Source organism: Heptranchias perlo, chromosome 4, assembly GCF_035084215.1.
Source record: "Heptranchias perlo isolate sHepPer1 chromosome 4, sHepPer1.hap1, whole genome shotgun sequence".
In the NCBI taxonomy this organism is placed as follows: Eukaryota; Metazoa; Chordata; class Chondrichthyes; order Hexanchiformes; family Hexanchidae; genus Heptranchias; species Heptranchias perlo.
Window position 1 is genome coordinate 78,876,232 of NC_090328.1, and position 11,903 is coordinate 78,888,134.

Consider the following 11,903-nt stretch of genomic DNA (forward strand, 5'->3'; position numbering starts at 1 on the left):
TTCGACAAGGACAAAAAAAAAGTCACCAACGTTTTTTTGAAAAGCAACATTTCTTTTGACTCTCTCACTAACTCCACAGTGTTGGGAATGATTGTACATTCTGTAGAATATCCCAGGTTTAAAACAATGAAATCCACGGAATAAGCTTCAAAGCTTAAATGACTCTGGTGCCAAAACGCTAAATTGTTTATACTTTAAAGTATGATAGAGAATAACAAATAGGTATGAGAGGCTGCAAGCTGTAACAAAATCTCAGCATTTAGGTGATATGAATGAACTGCTTGAGCTTCACTGCCGCAGGTCATTACATCATGAGAATCTCTTGGTTGCGTTACTCTCTTGCATTTTCTCTGCTAGCTGTCCATTATTTTAAACATACCGTACATGTACTTTTAGCAGAAATGTGTAAACAGCTGCCAGGGAAACTGCACTAGTCAAGGTTACAGTGAATGAAGCCAGGAAATTGGAGCTTTTAGTCTGGGCGTGGGGTGTGGGAAAGAAACTAAACACCTGGAACAGACTTATATCAGCCATTTTATACTGGTCACCCCTGGGATCTGCCTTATCTTTCCACAAGAACATTAATGGAGAACTGAAAAAAATAATCACAATAGGGATAATCCAATACAGAGCAACAAATCTAAAATTGACATTGATTCTTACCCAGCATTAAAAAACTGACTGTTTTAGGTCTTAAATGTTTTATTTTTTATACAGGTTCAAATTTTTTACACACAACATTCCTTATGTCAGTTAGTTTTAGTCAGGAACCGTATTAAATCCAAATTTTGACAGCTTTGATTGTTTTGGCTTTAACTTGCTAAACTAAAGAGTTGCTCAGAGGGTGGCCTGCTGACTGCGGCACACTAAAGTGTTAGAATTTCAGCTAAGGAAACTGAGCACAAATCCCAGTCTCAGTTGACCTTCACTCTCAGGCTTCCCTAGGATTTGGATTTGTCAGTTTCAGCAAGATAAATTAATTTAGTCAGTGGTGGCAGGAAGGTGTAGTGATCGGGGAAAAGATCCCTTCCTATAGCACTCATGAACACCTACTGGTGTTAAGCAAGAAGCAGCACTGGACAGCATCCGGGAGTGGACAATCATCCCCTCTTCACACTGGAGGACGGTAAGAATGGAGTGGGATTACTTGATAGTGCCGGCTGGAGGTCCAATCCATTTTGAGGGCGGGGCCTCATTACCATGCCACCAATGAGCAGCGGACACCCTGCTGGCTCCATGCCGGCGCAATATCAGGCAGCCCAGAGGTGAACCTTGTTGGCAGATAGGTAGGTCCGGAAGTGCCAATCGCCGAGTGAGAGGAGGCTCGGGTGGCAGAAGCCCACATTATTATTGTGGAGCCTAGAGAGATAGTCCTGCTCTTCCAGGCCCCACAAAAATAATTTTAAAACTTACCTTTTTGGTCCTTTTTGGCTGTACCACTAGATAAAACTGGGCAGTAATCAGGGTCCTATATATGGCAAAGGACTCTGAATTGCATATTAAAAGAGCCTACTGCCTGAAACAGGGGGCGCTCCGGCTGCCCAGCAGTAGGCCCCTTTCAGGATGGCATCGGCAAGATCGGAAGTAGGAGCAAGAGGTAAGTTCTTCTTCACGATTTCCAGGATGCTACCACTCCATTTCCGCCCAGCAGAGCCACTGAAAATCTCACCCTATAAATTACTAATCTTGAATGTGCCATCAACAGGGGAAGACGAAGGGAGGGGAGGGGTTTCACAGAATAGAGATTACAGTAAATGAAGGAAAGTCACCCTGCTCATTCTTGCACATCTCCTTGCATCTAGTTGCAGATCAGCACTGATAGGTCTGATAGTAAGTCACCTGTCCAGCCTTTTAGCTGGGATATGTTGCATGCTTCAGGAATACCTCTAGAAAATGGGGAAACAAGATATAAAATAGCTTGTAAGCCAAGTTACATTATAAGTAGTCTCATTAACCGTGGTATGAAGTTGTTTTGTGTGATAGTGGAGTTATTTGGTTTGTGTAATGATTTTTGCTTCATAATGATAGCTATTGAGGTAACCTTGCCACAAGAATTTGCTTACGCTTTTACCTCTTCACTCCACATACACGCATGATAGCTGCATTTAATACCATTGGTTTGTATTTGCACAGTAAGTTATATATAAGTGAATAAATCAGTGGACTATTTGAGCATAGGCAGTAGGGAAGGTATACTCAGCTGCTTGATGATGGAAGTTAGAAAAGGATATTAAAAGTTTGTGTCTTCTTGCCTGACTCTTTCCTGGATTTTGACCAATTTCCCTTTTTAGGATTTGTATTTCCATTATAATATCATATTTGTTTGTCTATTGTTATCATTATTGCCAGGAATTCCCTCGTAACTTCTCCCGCTCCACCACCGTAACTTTGATGGAAGTTTAAGTGTGTAAACGAAGTTTCTGTTGAACTTCTGCCAAAATTAAGATGGCGGAGCGGGAGAAACTCTGAGGAAATTCCCAGCGGGTGTAAAACTACATATGGAGGAAATATTTCTTGATTCCCTCCCTAATTGGATAGTGATGACAATTTGTTTGCAATAAACTAATGATTGGGACTTGCCATTTGTCTCCTGTTGGATAATGTGGGTAATAGCTACCTCAGCAGTTGCATTGCTCCTGTGCCCAGTGTTTTTCCTTTCCTTCTATTAATTCACAGCTCATGTGATTTGAATCATAACTGTTTCATTCAGCCTCAGGGGAATTAATAGCCATGCAAAAAGAATCCTTAGAAACTTGAACAGGCTTAGGCTTGATATTACATTATTTCACTTTTCAAGCTCTTAAACTGAAGTGGAACTTGGTGGGTGGTCAATTGGTAAATGATCTATTCGATTCAATCTGTGGAGATTATAATCCTGATCAGAAAACAATGTGAATGTGTTGACTCAGTTGATAATGGCTGTGATGGTTTAACAATTCAAACATGAGATGAGGAAAAAACTTTACTCTTGACTCAATTTACTTAATGCCAACTGGAGAACCGCTAATGTAATACCATTATTCAAGAAGGGGAGTAGGGAAAAACCGGGGAACTACAGGCCAGTGAGCCTAACATCAGTGGTAGGAAAATTATTGGAAAAAATTCTGAAGGACAAAATTAGTCTCCACTTGGAGAAGCAAGGATTAATCAGGAATAGTCAACATGGCTTTGTCAAGGGAAGATCATGTCTGACTAATTTGATTGAATTTTTTGAGGGGGTGACTAGGCATGTGGATGAGGGTAACGCAGTGGATGTGGTATACATGGATTTCAGTAAGGCCTTCGATAAAGTCCCCCACAGGAGACTGGTCAAGAAGGTACGAGCCCATGGAATCCAGGGTGCCTTGGCACTTTGGATACAAAACTGGCTTAGTGGCAGAAGGCAGAGGGTGATGGTCGAAGGTTGTTTTTGTGACTGGAAGCCTGTGGCCAGTGGGGTACCACAGGGATCGGTGTTGGGTCCCTTGCTGTTTGTGGTCTACATTATTGACTTGGATATGAATGTAAAAGGTATGATCAGTAAGTTCGCTGATGATACAAAAATTGGTAGGGTGGTAAATAGCGAGGAGGATAGCCTCAGTCTGCAGGACGATATAGATGGGTTGGTCAGATGGGCGGAACAGTGGCAAATGGAATTTAACCCGGAAAAGTGCGAGGTGATGCACTTTGGAGGGACTAACAAGGCAAGGGAATACACAATGAATGGGAGGACCCTAGGCAAGACAGAGGGTCAGAGGGATCTTGGTGTGCAAGTTCACAGATCCCTGAAGGCGGCGGAACAGGTAGATAAGGTGGTAAAGAAGGCATATGGGATACTTGCCTTTATTAGCCGAGGCATAGAATATAAGAGCAAGGAGGTTATGATGGAGCTGTATAAAACACTGGTTAGGCCACAGCTGGAGTACTGTGTGCAGTTCTGGTCGCCACACTACAGGAAGGATGTGATCGCTTTGGAGAGGGTGCAGAGGAGATTCACCAGGATGTTACCAGGGCTGGAGCGCTTCAGCTATGAAGAGAGACTGGGAAGATTGGGTTTGTTTTCCTTGGAGCAGAGGAGGCTGAGGGGGGACATGATTGAGGTGTACAAAATTATGAGGGGAACAGATAGGATGGATACTAAGGAGCTTTTTCCCTTCGTTGAGGGTTCTATAACAAGGGGACATAGATTCAAGGTAAAAGGCGGGAGGTTTAGAGGGGATTTGAGAAAGAACTTTTTCACCCAGAGGGTGGTTGGAGTCTGGAACTCACTGCCTGAAAGGGTTGTGGAGGCAGGAACCCTCACAACATTCAAGAAGCATTTGGATGAGCACTTGAAATGCCATAGCGTACAAGGCTACGGACCAAATGCTGGAATATGGGATTAGAGTAGACAGGGCTGATGGCCGGCGCGGACACGATGGGCCGAAGGGCCTCTATCCGTGCTGTATAACTCTATGACTCTATGACTCTATGACTCTATGATGAGCTAATTAACCTGCAAACTGCTTAATAGGTGGCTGTTAGATGATATAAAAAAAAATCAATGAAAGCCTGCAGAGATATAAAAAGGACAAAGAAATGCGTAAAGAGGAGAGAAGGTGTGGGATTGTTACCAGACGGTGTGCCAATAGGGATCTTCTGAGCTAAAATGTTCAGAAAAAAGGAGGAGCTGTGGAGGGTTGCCGGGCAGGTCGGGCTGCTCAAGAGGTGTTCTGTGTGCTCCTGCTTTGAGAGACATTTGTGTTGACATAGGCTCTTCGTCTCAAGGAAGAACATACTAGCCAACCACAGATGGCATCACAATGAGATATGAATGCCTAACTGACCATCATGTTGGAAGTTTCTTCATAAGCATCCCAATCATAACATATGCTTACACAACACTGCATGTTAAGATGCCATCAATTGCTACTTCAAGCTCTGGCAAAGTTGTCTGGGAATGACCCTCTCAGGGTTTGGGTCAGCAGAAGAACAGATACCGAGCTGTACCATGTGCTGTAAGGACATCTGTGTGTACCCTACACAGTATAGAGCTTGCTCATGTACAGGGACAGTAACAGTCAGCTGTGACGGGAAACTTGATTGCACCTTCTTGCAGGCATGTAGCAGTGTTGGTCTATTGGATGGTGCTGTAGATTGGCATCTCATGAGCATCTCATGCAGCACCATTTTACCTTCAGCAGCCATCAATGGGTTTCACCATTATTTGTCTGCAGACTTATGCCTGCATCTCAAGATTGTTTTTCCTTCATCTGCCACTTCTTAATGCCATGTCCTTCGGCCTTGACAAAGGCCAGTGATGGGTTCAGATGTCTTTTTATGCTCTCCAGAAGCTTTCTAAATTTTTGTCCCCCTTCCCTGTGACACACACCTTTAATTGTCTCCATCCCTTTAAATGAGGTGGAATGAGGCGGGCCAAGTGGAGCAAGTGTCAATGGGGGAACATTTAGGGAACAGCGATCATAGTATCATAAGGTTTAGAATAGCTATGGAAAAGGACATGAACCACTCTAAAGTAAAAATACTCAATTGGAGAAGGGCCAATTTCAGTGGGATGAGAACAGATCTGGCCTGGGTAAATTGGAATCAAAGATTGGCAGGCAGAACTGTAATTGAACAATGGGTGGCCTTTAAACAGGAGGTGGTTCAGGTACAGTCTAAGTACATTCCCACGAGGGAGAAAGGTAGGGCAACTAAAGCCAGAGCTCCTAGGATGACAAAAGAGATAAAGAGTAAGATGAGTAATATGACAGATAACTGATAATACAAGTGAGAATCAGGCTAAATATAGAAAGATCAGAGGTGAAGTGAAAAAGGAAATAAGAGGGGCAAAGAGAGAGTATGAGAATAGACTGACGACTAACATAAAAGGGAATCCAAAAGACTTCTATAGGCATGTAAATAGTAAACAGGTAGTAAGAGGAGGAGTGGGGCTGATTAAGGACCAAAAAGGAGATCTACTCATGGAGGCAGAGGACATAGCCGAAGTACTGAATGAATACTTCACATCTGTCTTTACCAAGGAAGAAGATGCTGCCAGAATCTCAGTAAAGGAAGATGCAGTTGAGATCCTGGATGGGCTAAAAATTGTTAAAGAGGAGGTACTAGAAAGGCTAGCTGTACTTAAAGTAGATAAGTCACCCGGTCTGGATGAGATACATCCTAGGTTGCTGAGGGAAGTAAGGGTGGAAATTGCGGAGGTACTGGCCAAAATCTTCCAAACATCCTTAGATACGGAGGTGGTGCCAGAGGACTGGAGAATTGCAAATGTTACATCCTTGTTCAAAAAAGGATGTAAGGATAAACCCAGCAACTATAGGCCAATCAGTTTAACCTCGGTGGTGGGGAAACTTTTAGAAACGATAGTCCAGGGCAGAATTAGCAGTTATTTGGACAAGTGTGGATTGATTAGGGAAAGCCAGCATGGATTTGTTAAAGGCAAATTGTGTTTAACTAACTTGATAGAGATTTTTGATGAGGTAACAGAGAGGGTAGATGAGGGCAATGCTGTTGATGTGGTGTATATGGGTTTTCAAAAGGCATTTGATAAAGTGCTGCATAATAGGCTTGTCATCAAGATTGAAGCCCATGGAATAAAAGGGGCAGTAGCAACATGGATACAGAATTGGCTAAGTGACAGGAAACAGAGAGTAGTGGTAAATGGTTGTTTTTCAGACTGGAGGGGGGTGTACGGTGGTGTTCTCCAGGGGTCAGTACTAGGACCACTGCTTTTCTTGATATATATTAATGACTTGGACTTGAGTGTACAGGGCACAATTTCCAAATTTGCAGATGACACAAAACTTGGAAATGCAGTGAACAATGAGGAGGATAGTGATAGACTTCAAGAGGATATAGACAGGCTGGTGGCATGGCAGTACACGTGGCAGATGAAATTTAACGCAGAAAAATGCGAAGTGATACATTTCGGTCGGAAGAATGAGGAGAGACAATATAAACTAAAGGGCACAATTCTAAAAGGGGTACAGGAACAGAGATCTGGGGGTATATGTACACAAATCATTGAAGGTGGCAGGGCAGGTTGAGAAAGAGGTTAAAAAAGCATACAGGATCCTGGGCTTTATAAATAGAGGCATAGAGTATAAAAGCAAGGAAGTCATGATGAACCTTCATAAAACACAGGTTCGACCACAACTGGAGTATTGTGTCCAGTCCTGGACACTGCACTTTAGGAAAGATGTGAAGGCCTTAGAGAGGGTGCAGAAGAGATTTACTAGAATGATTCCAGGGATGAGGGAAATTAGTTACATAGATAGACTGGAGAAGCTGGGGTTGTTCTCCTTGGAATAGAGATGGTTGCGAGGAGATTTGATTAGAGCTATTCAAAATCATGAAGAGTCTAGACAGAGTAGATAGAGAGAAACTGTTCCCATTGGTGGAAGGGTCAAGAACCAGAGGACATAGATTTAAGGTGATTGGCAAAAGAACCAAAGGTGACATGAGGAAAAGCTTTTTTACACAGCGAGTGGTTAGGATCTGGAATGCACTGCCAGAGGGGGTGGTGGAGGCAGATTCGATCATGGCCTTCAAAAGGGAACTGGATAAGTACTTGAAAGGAAAAAAATTGCAGGGCTATGGGGATAGGGCAGTTTAGTGGGACTAGCTGGATTGCTCTTGCATTGAGCCAGCACGGACTCGATGGACCGAATGGCCTCCTTCCGTATTGTAACCTCTCTATGATTCTATGAAGTTTTCCTTTCCAACCGGTGATATAATTGCTAGACCCATCTGAGTACGCATCTGGAGTCATGAATAATTATAGAAAATTGAGTGATGTTTGCACTTGAGATTCGGGCAGATGTTTATGCAGTGCTGCCAAATTAGAATTCTTCTTACACCTGAAGATGAAAGTTGGACCCTGCAGATGTAAGATAATCACAAAGATAATTCAAGAGGTGGCTCGAAAAATGTTTTTGTGCACAGTGCCAGACCCTGTCAAGGGCTTTGGAGATGTCAAAGGCAATGGGAAATGAATCACCAAAGGGTTTAAGAGCAGGGGACCAAAAATCTGCAGGCCTTTGATCCTGCCACTGCTCCCATGGAACTTTCCAGGGTCAGGGAGAGGGGGAGAGGCTCCCACATTTAAATAGTCCTAAATAAAGAAAGTACAAATGTAAAGGATATTCTGTTACTACATTCATAGCCCTCAGCAATACTGGCCTTTGAGTCAGTTATTTGTTTCCTTTCAGAATGCTTCATTATAAAACTCCTGTTGGTGGTTGGCTGCAATTACGTTTTGCTATTCTGCAGTTTATCAGAATGTGCTAGGTCCAGTTAAAACCCACTCGAGCAGGAGCATGGCTACATATTGGGCCAACGCAAAATCAATAACAGTTTTACATACTGCAATGATCAGGCAGTACATAGAGCAATGTTTACAAATTTATAAAACATAATCATGGTAATTTAATTAGCTGTTTGTTTGTTCAATAATCTGCCTTTGGTCTTACTGTCACAATCACTGGACTGTCAAAAATGCTTCAGTTGAATTATACTGCTATATCCACCACTTTGTTTTGTGCTGTAGTAACTTGATCTGTTCAGAGAATGTTTGAATGAGTTTTGTTTTCTTTTGGCACTTTTTTGGTTGTTTAAAGGTTGAACTTGGGATGATTGGTAGCAACAGCATTAAATGGTCATTCAACAGTGCTTGGGACTGTCTGTGTTGCCATTCAGCTTCTCCCACTTGGGCCAATGAGTGCTACCCAATTTCTTGAAGGACAGAAATTATTCATTTTACAAAATCTACACTTGCCTATTTTGTGATGTTAAATGATATGTATGTGTGAGCGCACACGTGTGTGTGTGTGTGTGTGTTTATGTATGTCTTTTTCCCTTTTGAAGAATTTTCAGACATGACATTTATGGATGGGATTTCATGGAGAGTATGTTCATGATTTCTTTACATGTGCTATTGGTAGACAAGGCTTCTTGCCAGCACTGTGAATTGGAAAAATTAGAACAGTACTTTACCAGAGACATCTGATGTAAGTTGTCCTTTGCTTTGTATTTTGGGAATGTCTATCAAAATGGAAAAGGAATGGAAAATTTGGGAAGTATTCTTGAATCACAGATCTTTGTAAGATTTACATAGAGCCAACTGTATCCCTAGAAATGTTTAGGACAGGTAGGGGAGTTGCACCTTTATTTATTTCATTATGAATGATATCAAGACAGGAGATGGATGGTTGGATAGCCATTTTGAGTATATAAAGGTCAAAAACTCAAAGAAAATATTCAGCTTTAAATAATATGAGAAAGAATGCTTGCTTCTACTATAGTTTTCTCTCCTAACTCAAGCATCCATTATAAATATCTGGAATCTTAACATGTAGCTGCGTACAAAATATTTCATTTTTCATATGGACATAGTGAATAAATCTGATACGTAAAGGTGTTTTAAAAGTCTTTTGTGATTTTTATCTGGAATTCTTTTTAAAACATCAGTAAATATTTGTGAAACCCTAGTTTTACACCAAAAATCATTAGTAGACATGTCAATGAACTAATATTTGATCGTGTTTCATGGCATGAGAAATAGTACACCATAGTGTGAAAAAACACATACACTGTGCTCTTAATTCATTATAAGAAAGCTTTGCCAGGTTTACCTTACTGCTTACTTAAGTGTGTATAACAGTGAGTTCAGGCTGATATATTACAGTTGAGCTAATTGAAGGAAACTGGTATCTTTGTGCAGAGGTTTTAAGGGTAAGCTGTGCATTTGGGTTGGTTGGAAGGCCCTGGTTAATGGAGAAAAAATAGCAAGAGGTATAGAGATAAACCTTCAACAGCACTACAGGCAACAAAATGATTCAAGGACCCATCCAAAATCATGCACCACACATAACACACAAAAACAGCCATGTCAAGACACCCTGAATGCATCAAATGTACTTTTGTAAGTAGCCTTTAATCAAATTGTATAATGACATCATAAAATATATGTGAATGTAAACTCTTGAGAATTCAATAAAAAAGAGGAACAGCTCCTAGATCATGGATGTGTTGCACACAAATACCATAGCTGTAGGTCATAAAGCCTCATCATCTTCCTTGAATAAAATCTCCACAATTCTAGAGACTCTCTTGCTTTTGACTCTAAAATGCAGTGAATGCTTTATCACTACGTAATGGGCTGATAGTTAATATCCAAATCCAAGAATTCAGGAATTTGCCAGAAACATACGCATTATATATTTTGCATTTGATTTACAAAATTATAGAAAATAGTTGTTGGACAGAAATGATTCATGTTACAAAGCCTACACTTGCCTATTTTGTGATGTTTAATGATATATGTATATACTGATGGATGATAGTATTGTGTCTCTCTGTCTGGCCGTTGTGTTCTGTCCTACAGCAGGGCCTAACTCAAGTCTCACATTTGAGATCCTTGAGCCACTTTCTAGGGGGGAATAGCTGAAGGGGTCTCCCGTTACCTTCCTCACGGTTTTTTAAATCTTTGGTGTACCTTCTCCTAGGTGGGCTGCAACCAAGGCTGAAGATACCCTTTATGAGGGGGAAGCCATCCACTCATCGGACGTAAGGTAGCTGGGAGTTAACCCAGTATTCAGAGCTGGAGCTCCGGTCTTCACTACCAGGGCTGTCTGGAGCGGGGCCTGAAATTGTATCTTTAGATACCGTATATCCTTCGACTGGAAGTTATGCATCTGGTCTAAATTATTCACACAACTGTTAATGGAGTTTTCTTATTGAGGAAGTATTACAAATAAAAGAATTGTGAATAGCTTCAATTTTCATTAATTTAGAAAGAAATGTGAAAGGTGTTAATTACACCATATCTATATTTTCTTTTGTTTATTAATAATGTATTCCTGCGAGTAATTTTCATTGACAGTCTCAAGGCCATGCTGAAGAATTTTGGTCTTTAATAAACCCGTTAATAAAGAGTTTATTCATCCTTTAATTCTTTGCTGTTGCCTAAAAAAGTATCAAAAGCATGTAGCAATCAATTTTTTTAAAAATGTAAACATTTGGAAAGTCTAGTTATTTCTTTTGGTACAGTGCCCTTGGCCATAAGGTTGTGCATCTTGAATACTAAAAAAATATTTTTAACATATAGTTGAAAGAGGAAAACATATTTACATTGTTTCAGACAGCAAGTTGATAAATTATTTTTTTGAGATTCAAAGATTATCCTCATCTTGCTGCTACTACGTATTAATTTCCAACTTCTAAAGTGTGACCATAAGGCTGAAAAACACACATTTCTTTCAGAAGCACACAGCCAGCTATGTTAACATTGTATCTATTCCAAATTTGAAGGCTTGCAGTTTCTCATTAGCCACAGTGCCATCAAAGAACAAATTGAACACGTACAGCCAACAGCTGAGATGTTATTATTCTACCCATTGTTGTGATTAAGCATTTAGATCAGAAAATTATAGCATAATAGCATGGGAACAGGTGTAATCTGATATTATATCCTTTAGTTGTTTTTATGGTAAATTTTCCCGTGCCAACATTTTCGTCAGAGAGTAGAAAACAACTATGGAACCATGCAAGTTTATAGTATTGAGGAAGGCTATTTGGCCCATCATGTCTTTGCTAGAACAATCTAATGCAACTACGCTGTTCTCCCCCATAGTCCTGTATCTTCCTCTGCTTCAAGTACTTATCCAATTTTCCCTTGAAAGATACAATGATTTCTGCCTCAACTACTTCCTGTGGTGAAGCATTCCAAGCTCAATGTTAAGAAATTTCTCCTAACTTCTCTCCTCACTCTCTTAGTGACAATTTTAAATCGATGACCCTTGTCACTGACTTCCCAACCAGAGAAAATAATCTTTCCCTATTCTCTCTATCAAAAACTCTATTAAACTACACAATACACGTAATTTTATTCAGTTTCATTGCTTACTATTTGGTATAACATAAAA

At 40.7% G+C, this 11,903-nt stretch overlaps 1 long non-coding RNA gene across 1 annotated transcript in view; it reads left to right on the forward strand.

Annotated features, from left to right (window-relative positions):
• Positions 1-10,518, forward strand: part of LOC137320528 (uncharacterized) — a 39,361-nt gene extending 28,843 nt beyond the window's left edge. The window contains exon 3 of the long non-coding RNA XR_010962571.1: positions 10,485-10,518. This is a non-coding gene — a long non-coding RNA (uncharacterized lncRNA). The remainder of the gene's footprint in view (positions 1-10,484) is intronic.
• The last annotated feature ends 1,385 nt before the right edge of the window (positions 10,519-11,903 follow it).